The following is a 9,221-nucleotide window of genomic DNA, read 5'->3' as shown; positions in this document are numbered from 1 at the left end:
ATATGTCACTGAATTTGATTTGCTAGTATTTTTTTTTAATCTATATTCTTAATGGGTCCTGGTCTATAGTTTTCTTTCCTTGTTGTGTCTTTTACTGCTTTGGTATCAGGGTAATGCTGGCCTCACAGAATGAGTTAAGAAGTGTTCCCTTCTGTTCAATTTTTGGGAAGATTTTGAGAAAGAGTAATGTTAATGCTTCTTTAAATTTTTGGTAGAATTCTCCAATAAAGCTATCTAGTCCTGGAATGTGTGTTTCTTTTTTTTAAAATTTATTTTGTTGAAGTATAGTTGATTTACAATGTTGTGTTAATTTCTGCTGTACAGAAAAGTGATTCAGTTATACACATATACATTCTTTTTCATATTTTTTCCATTATGGTTTATCACAGGACATTGAATATAGTTCCGTGTGCTATACAGTAGGACTTTGTTGTTTTGGAATGTGTATTTCTAAACCAACTTCTCCCTCTTCCCTGCTCCCATGTTTCTGATATACAGTTGGGTTTGGGACTAACTACCCCAAATACCCAATTTGAACACTCTTGGATATAACTCTTGATAAATTAGTCACATTATATTTTTTAAAAGAGAGGAAAAGATTTGGGTAAGAATTGTACTCAAGCTACCCAGCTCCGGAAGTGCCCACAGGAGGGAAAGAGAAGGATACAGGGGTGAGTGAGCCTCTGAGAACAAGGAGAGTATTGACAACCTCAGGAGGAACCGGGTGCCTGGTGTACAGCTTCCACCCTTCACCTGAGTGCAGCTGTTTCCATCCAGATAGCTTCTCCCCACAGCTTTACCTGGCCTGTAACCACTAGAGCTCTGGGCACCTGCTTAGTCTGAGAGGTGGTGAAGGGAGGAGGTGTTATGTACAAAATGTAACTCACAGGAGTCAGACCGCCAGGGGTCAGGTCCTTCTCTGAGCTCTAATGGGCCAAGCGGATGGTGCTGCAGCAGGAAGAGGAAGCTTCTTGGCATAAATTGATTAACGTGAGGTTATTCTCACTAAATGTTTTCTTAAGCTTGTGCACAAAGATTATGGACAATGGAAAAGTGTCATAAAACTTGTAATCAGACAGAAAAGCTATTTTCTGCAGGTCCCTTTGCCTTGTAACCTCAATCTCTCTTCTCCCCACCCCATCTTTCCTCAGGCACCAGGCTACATTTCCAGTAAAAACTTGCTTGGCCACTTGTGTAGAAAGAGGATTTAATATTTGAATACTCAACGGACTGGTTCTCCTTGGGAGCAAGTAGCCAAGTAAATATCCAAGCGAGAACAAGGGAAGGAACAAAATGGCACCAAGTCCAAATGAGAAGTGCCTCAGTCATCCTGCAACACCCTGGATGCCCCCAGTGAACAACATCCTCTCTCCAGGTGAGTCATGGCCTCCACACCCAGCAGGGTGTAGACACACTGCACTGAAATAAAATAGTAAGACTAAGTCAAGCAGGTAAAACACTCCCTTGCTGTCAATTTGATAAAATGTTCAATCCTACTTCAAGAATGGAAGACAGAAGGAGGGTTTTCAACAATACCAGGTTTTATATAATCCCACTAGAACTAGGGATCTGCAGTAAGGCTTGAAAATGTGTAGTCCCACAGATATTTCCATCTATAAACATAAAAGTGCATGGAAGCTCTGAAAAAAGTTTTTGTTTTGTTTTAAGGGGAGGGGAACTTCTATAGTGCTCTAGACCTTGAATAGATGATAAAAGACAATTTGGAAGATCTGAGTTTCCTCTTCAAAATCCAAGATGTAAATGCACACTTAAACTATTCCTATTTCTACTTTTTTTCCCCCTTACACCTTATACCCTTGAAATAGAGAAGAGAAAGTGATAATAGCACCCCAGCTATGCAGAACTGGCTCAAGAGACCAAAGGCCTAAAAGAGATTGTAACGTTAGCAAGAAAGCCTGTGATTAAAAGTCACTTAAGACCTAATGCTCAAATATTCTAAGCTACTATTACATCAGAAGCATTATTTCTCAAGATGGAAGGACTAGTGAAAAACCTTATGGGCCTGCAAAGGTGTAAACTTACCCACAAGGCTGAAGTAGCCTAAGCTCTGATCTTTTTTTTTTTCTAAGCTCTGATCTTGATGAGCATAGAAGTTCCTCTGCCCCCTTATTATTGGTAGAAAACGTCCCAAATAAACTTACACCAGGTCATTTTATCATTATCATGATGATTATTGTCAATAAACACTTATTAGGCATCCAGTTGCCAGCACTATCCTGACCAGACCAATTTCAACTTCCCTGAATCATTACTTGGTGAACATATCCATGGGCATTGCTTCATCACTGTTCTGGACTTACACTCTTTGCAATTTCTATATAGATATGTGCTGCTTTTGACACAAGCTTTCCTTGTAAGTAGACACTAAAATACAGGCTTATAATTAGCTCTCTAGGGAGGCAAAAGTGTGTGGTAGAGCAGAGCTCAGCAGGAGAGAAGCCAAGGCAGGTATTGAAGAAACACGGTGCGGAAGATGCATAATACAAAGGTTATTTGAAGTGTGGGCAATACCACTAAAGTAGGGGAAGAAAACAGAGTCCTATCACTGCAGACTTTTCTAGTTATTATTTCCACACATATTAGCACGTGGTTCTGAACGTGTACTTGTGCTTTATCCAACCCCATCCAATCTTGAAAACCTACAGTGGGCTGGAATGTAAGACACATAATCCTGGACAGACCACAGCTCCATGTGGGCAGCATTGTGTCTAATCAAGCCCATGTCTCCAGTCCTGGGGCCAACACCTTGCCCCATGATGGGCTCTCAGTTCCTGTTTCTTTTTTTTTTTTCTTTTTCTTTTCTTTCCTTATCTTCTTTCCTTCCTCCCTTCCTTCCTTCCTTTCCTTCTTGAAGTGTGTATTTTATTCATCCCTTGGCATCTTGAAATTGCCATCTCTCCCCACTACCCCACCATTGATTTCAAGGTGACAAAGGAACTGGTGATAAGTCTGAACTGTTTTACCTCTTAAATACATCACAAACCATAGCTGCCAAATCATCTATTGAAGAAAACGTAGGTCACATCATTCACTGTCTGGTGATCACTCTTCTCCAGGTAGATGGTTCGCTGCCATCATCATGACAGGAAGCAGTCCTGTGCAGGTGCTAAGTCGCCCCCCTCAGACTCTCCCCTGGGATCGCTCTTTCAGCCCATGAGGCATTTTGACGGGTGTCTCTCCTCCGTGCTCAGTACCGTTACCAGGCGTCAGATACTTGAACATCAACCCCCAGTTCTTTCGAACCATGGCAGTACCAACCCAGTGCCCATGATGATGGGATCCCCTCTGGTTACGGCTCATGAGATCATTTCTTTAAGAACTGCTCGTTCTTAAGACGTCTGCCTTAAACGGTGGGGTTCCCAAATGTGCAGTTCTCCTCAATAGCAAGGTTGTAATCGGCACCCTTCCCATCTTTTGGCCTCTCCCGTTGCGGAGCACAGGATCCGGACGCGCAGGCCCAGCGGCCATGGCTCACGGGCCCAGCCGCTCCGCGGTATGTGGGATCTTCCCGGACCGGGGCACAAACCCGCGTCCCCTGCATCGGCAGGCGGACTCAACCACTGCGCCACCAGGGAAGCCCACCCTTCCCGTCTTTGTAGGTGCTGGTCACTATCCTCACCCAGCCTTGCTCGCCCCATGAATTCCGGACAAGTCAGTACTCCATCCCATCGCTGACGCCCCACCCGGCCACGGAAATGATGTGGTTTATGTAGGCCTTGTCATGGTATTCAGCATAGATGCCTCCAGTGTAGTTAGACCTCTTTTCTGTTGCCATCGTACCGCCTCTGATGGGACCGTTTGTGTAGATTTCCACCATCACCTTTTCCCTCCCGGAGACCAAGCCATAGTCGCCAACTTTCCAAAGGGTGTAGTTCTGGATGACACGGCGCTCTTTGAATTCGGTGCAGGTTCCGCACTGGTTAAACTTGTCACACTCTTGGTCCTTGGCCTGGTCGTTGTTGCGGGTCTCGTCGGGGATGCGGCGCAGGCGGGCGTGCTCCCACCCCTGCAGGTGGTCGCCCGCCTCCCAGGAGCCGGCGTTGCCGCCGTCGATGACGTGCTGCACTGAAGGCCACGCCCCCTTGCGCTTGCTGGGGCTCCGGTCGGCCGTGGCGCTGGTGCCGCCGTCCTGGGGGATGTGCTGGCTCCTGGTGACCCTGGCGTAGTTGACCCCATCAGCGTTGCGCCAGTCCCAGCTCTTGGGCACATCCGATGGAGACAGATACTCACGAGGCCGGGGGTATGTCTTGCGCCCCAACTGGGTGAGCTGTTTCCCGCGCAGGGGCTGACAGCCCGGGCGGAAGTGGAAGCCGGCCTGCGCCGCTCCACCAGCAGCAAGAGCAGGCAGAGCAGCGGCGGCCTGAACGACGCCATGGCCCCCGCGCCGGTGCGATCGGACCCCCAGTTCTTGTTTCTTGAATCACATCCTTCCAGAACTCCCCATTTGTTACTTTCTTAGCCATTTGACATCTAAATCTAAGACTAGAAGTGAACTCTAAACCCTCATGTCTCTAAATTTCAAGCGCCCTGCCGTGGTACATAGAACCAGCCTCGATGCAGGAGTAGAAAGGATGCTCGTCGACTTCTGCTGTGCCTGGTCTAAGCTTGGCTTACCTCAGATAGAGTTCTGGCTGCCTTATTTTCTAAAGGTTCCTGCCTTTCCTGAGAACTCAGAGAGGTAACATCCACACCAGGACTTAGGCACTGGGCCCTACCACTGTCCACCCTTTGTAACTGTTTTTCTCATTTTGTACCAACTCTTCTTGCTACTCTCCTTCATGTATTTGGAAACTGTCTCTCGCCAGTTTCACTCAGATGACCTACTAAACTGTTTCCTCTGCTCAGGTTATTAAAATAGAAGTTACAATGGACTTGAGTCTTGGTTAAGCTTTAAGTTTGCTGCCATCCGTTAACAGTCTACGCTGGTCTAAGTGATGAACACAGATGTGCCCCTGGAGTAGCTAAAGGCTACGCCGAGAAAATAATATGCTCTCCAGGAGCATGTCTTCTTCCCCTAAAATGCATGAGGTTGTGTCTGCACCAAAGATAGAGCAAGGTTTTCAGGGCACAGATCTAATGGGGAGGATGACATTCAGTAAAACTGCCTTTAGCACAAACTCACAATTCTATCCAGTTCTCCTCACACCTTGTTTCCTCATAAAATTAGGCAAATATTAATAGCCGCAGAATTTTGGTAATTACACAGTGTTTCATACTGCATCGTATAACACACTATGATCTCCAGGTTAGCCTGAGTACACTATTGTATTCCCTGCAGAAGCCCAGAGCATAAGGGAGGATCCATATGATTCCCAAGTGTCAAGCAAGTGACAATTTGCCTGGCTCTGCTCTGGAAAGGCTCTTCTGTAAAATCAGTAAATAAACTAGAAAGTATAGAATTCTATATTTACTATAGTAAAGTATAGAATATACTATACCTTTGTATAGTATACTATAGAATTTTGGTAACTATAGAATACGCAAAGATAAAATTCAAAAGCTGCTAAAACCTGCTCAGAGGATGTTAAAGTACAGAAAAACAAGTCAACGGCTTTTATATAATGAAGAAATCGCTGCGTTCGTTATTGATTCCCTCTTCCAAAAACAAAAGCCACATTTCTAAGTTCAGTGGCAGGAGAGAAAAAACTCATCTCTTCCTGTCATTCCCAGAAGTAGTGCTGGAGAAAATATAACCACCCAGGCGTGTCATTACTACACTGAGAAGGGTATTACTACACTGAGAAGGGTACACCCACAGGTGAAGCGGATCCCCAGCCGGGTGTAAGAGGTAATGAGCAGAGCTCTAGTTTGTAGGGAAGCATAAATCACAGAACCGTTGCACTTCAGAAACTGCTACATTGTAACCAAAGAGCTGATAATTATGTCAATGAACATTCTGCCTTCTCTTTACTATACTCATCTGTTTGCTTACAAAACTAAAACTTATAGATGTTCTTCCCAAAGGCCATATATTTCTGAAAAATGCAGAAAGTTTCACTAAAAAGAGAATACTAGTTTGAAGGAAGCATTTTATTTTCATAATGTTTTTGTTAACATGTGTTCATTATCTTTATATGAAAAGGGTTATTCAGTTAATTATTTTTATAAAATTAAAATACCATATGTAAGAGGGAAAGTGCAGTTAAGAAAGCAAAACTGCAAATTGTGGTAAAAGTAGCTGGTGGTGATGGTAAATTTTAGCCCACTAGAAAAGGGGGTCTTTTGACCCCCTTTCAGCCAGCCTGTATCAGGCACCCTATGTGCCAAACAAACACCATGCCAGATGCTTTAGGAATACAGGAAGGCGGTATGACAAATTGTCTATGCCCTCAAGGCATTTTTAGTTTAATTGGAATGAACAGTGGTATGTAGATATAGATACAAAAATCAACAATTCTAGGACATGAGCTGTGCAGTGGTTAAAAGTACAGACCTGGAACCAGGTCGCCTCAGTTTGAATCCCAGCTCTACCACTCAAGGCCAGGATTAGAGTGAGACACCTTGGGCACAAAATGTACAAGGGTGCCAAAAACTTGGTGATCGAGATAAATAATATTTTAAAAAATCAAAATTAATACAAAAAAGTCATGATGCACAAAATAGCAAAAGTTTAAATACAGACAGGCTCCAACAATCCTGTGTCAAGTCATAGTGGAGCCCAAAGCAAAAGAAAAAAATGTGTGTCCCTACATAGATGTTTCATTGTATTTTTTTTTTTTTTTTTTTTTGTGGTGCACGGGCCTCTCACTGCTGTGGCATCTCCCATTGCGGAGCACAGGCTACGAAAGCGCAGGCCCAGCGGCCATGGCTTACGGGTCCAGCCACTCTGCGGCATGTGGGATCCTCCCGGACCAGGGCACGAACCCGCGTCCCCTGCATTGGCAGGCAGACTCTCAACCACTGCGCCACCAGGGAAGCCCTCATTGTATTTTTTAACTGTTATTTTTTTTCTGGGACATTGATGTGGTTGAGGAAATATTGAAAATGAAAAAGTAGGTGTATTAAAAATCACATTCAGTTTCAATATTTTATTTTTACTCAAAATAGAATTTATTCTAATTTTACTTTCCTGGCTTTCAAGGAAGCAAACTCATCACTTACTAGCTTTGTAAACCTGAGTTTCTTAACCTCTCTGTGTCTTAGTTTCATCCTCTATAAAAATGGTAGGGCAAAGAGTGCCACCTCACAGGGTTGTTGTGAAGGTTGAAAGAGTTATTACGTTTTAAGCACTTAGAACAGCACCCTGTCCAAATTCTCTCCAAGGTACACCTTTGTTATCACTGTATCTTTATTATATAGACAATGAACGTTTTAGAAGATCAGAGATAAGAGATCAGCTCTAGCTGAGATGATTGGTCACTCATTATCTGATATATCACTGCACAGGAACATATGCTCCATGGGGGCTTGCTCACCACCTTATACTTGGGTCTACAATAGGTCAAGCCCACGATAGGCACTTGATACATATTGTTTCATTGGACAGATGACAATCAGAAAGTTCTTTACAAAGAAGATGGAATTTGAGTGGTTGGCCTTCATTAAATGATAGGAGTAAAATTGCAGGTGATGAGGGAAGGTATGATGGTACTAAGTGTGCTGAGTTTGAGTTACTAGCAATATATGCAACTGGAAATATCCACCAGTCGTATGGAAATGTGAGGTTAGCACCTGGAAGAAAGAACCAAAGTGTAAAGTTGGGCATGATTCACATGGTTGTGATAGGAGCATCACATAAGTAGATGCCCTCTCTAGAGGAGCAGGTGTGTACAGGGCATAGCAAAGAGCAAAGGACCAAGATGTGGAGACAATGACTGGATGAGGCTGACGAGGAGCTGGGGAAGACATCTCAGAATTCAGGATGACTCTCAAGAAGTAGGAGCCTCCACATCGTATAACATCTCCCTGACTCCTAACACATCTCTGAAATAAGTGAAAATGATCTGGATTAGATCCTTAAAGGTGTTCGCTAAAATTTATTTTGTGTCTTCCAAAAGTTGATGAAAGTTCAAATGAAACATTTAGCAGTTAATAGCATAGGGAATTCCCTGGCAGTCCACTGGTTAGGACTCCGTGCTCTCACTGCTGGGGGCCCAGGTTCAATCCCTGATTGGGGAACTAAAATTGAGGCCAAAACTAAAAGGCAGTTAATAGAGCATTATTAACATCATATATTTACTTCTACCTACATTCCAGAAAACATATTTACAAGCCATTTATTAGCTCATGGGGGATAAGCTGGCATGATATACACTGCTGGTCACCCGACTAAACCTATCCCTTCCTCTCTTGAGAAAACCCAAATTTGGTCCCCATGGCCAGGTGCCACGGAAAGGGCACCATGGTCAAGCCCTGAGGTGGTGTTCTCGATTCAATTCTAGCCAGTGAGACATGAGAAAAAATCTGCTGGGTAGGGGCATAGTTCTGGGAGAAATTCTCTTGCTAATAAGGAGTGACAGGCAAGAAGTAACCATTCCTTCCCTCTGACTCTGGAAATCCTGCTGGGATTCAGTGCTTAGAAGTGCTTCAGCTGTCTTGGGACCATAAAGGAGGAGCCGATGCCTAGAGGGTGGCAGAGAGGGAAGTTGGATAGAACCTAGGTCTACCATGATGTCACTGAGCCACTGGATTAACCAATTCTAGAACCAACCCATCTCTGGCCTTTTAAATGGAACAATAAATCCCCCTATTGTTTAAGCCCATTTGCATCAGAGTTTCTGTGACTCAGAGTCAATCATGGTTATGGGTTTAAGAAGACCTGACCTTCCCTCATCTAGTGATTCATGATTTTTACCAGAATCCAGTTTTCACATGTGTGGGATGAATTAGACCTGTAAATTCCCAAAATGTGGATCCTTTGCTTCTTGGAATCAGCATCTATAATGAATAAAAGATTTTAGCGTATGCTTGTTTTAAATGTATCAGTAAATTACTAGGCTCACACACCAACAGAGATACCTCACCTAAGCTGCCTTGCCACCCAAGATTGGAGACTATAATAATAAGTGGACTCTCTCTATTCAGAGAAGCAGCTGGGACAAGGGGCTCAGGAAGAAGCTTGCTTGTGGATTACATGCTCTTTCATTTGTTACACAAATATTTGTTTCCAGCTGGAGTAGAAGTCCCATATTAATTAGAGCTAGAATTGCTGACTTGATTTACAGAATGTAGACAAGAAATACTCCTCATTCCTTACTCTA

The 9,221-nt window shown here is 43.7% G+C and overlaps 1 pseudogene; it reads right to left on the bottom strand.

Moving 5' to 3' along the window:
- Positions 1-3,364: 3,364 nt before the first annotated feature.
- LOC114903900 lies at positions 3,365-4,395 on the bottom strand (annotated as a pseudogene).
- Positions 4,396-9,221: the final 4,826 nt, after the last annotated feature.

Source organism: Monodon monoceros, unplaced genomic scaffold, assembly GCF_005190385.1.
Source record: "Monodon monoceros isolate NGI ecotype Baffin Bay Population unplaced genomic scaffold, NGI_Narwhal_1 Super_Scaffold_21, whole genome shotgun sequence".
In the NCBI taxonomy this organism is placed as follows: Eukaryota; Metazoa; Chordata; class Mammalia; order Artiodactyla; family Monodontidae; genus Monodon; species Monodon monoceros.
The sequence above is the reverse complement of the archived record's forward strand: the minus strand, read 5'-3'. Positions and strand labels throughout refer to the sequence as shown.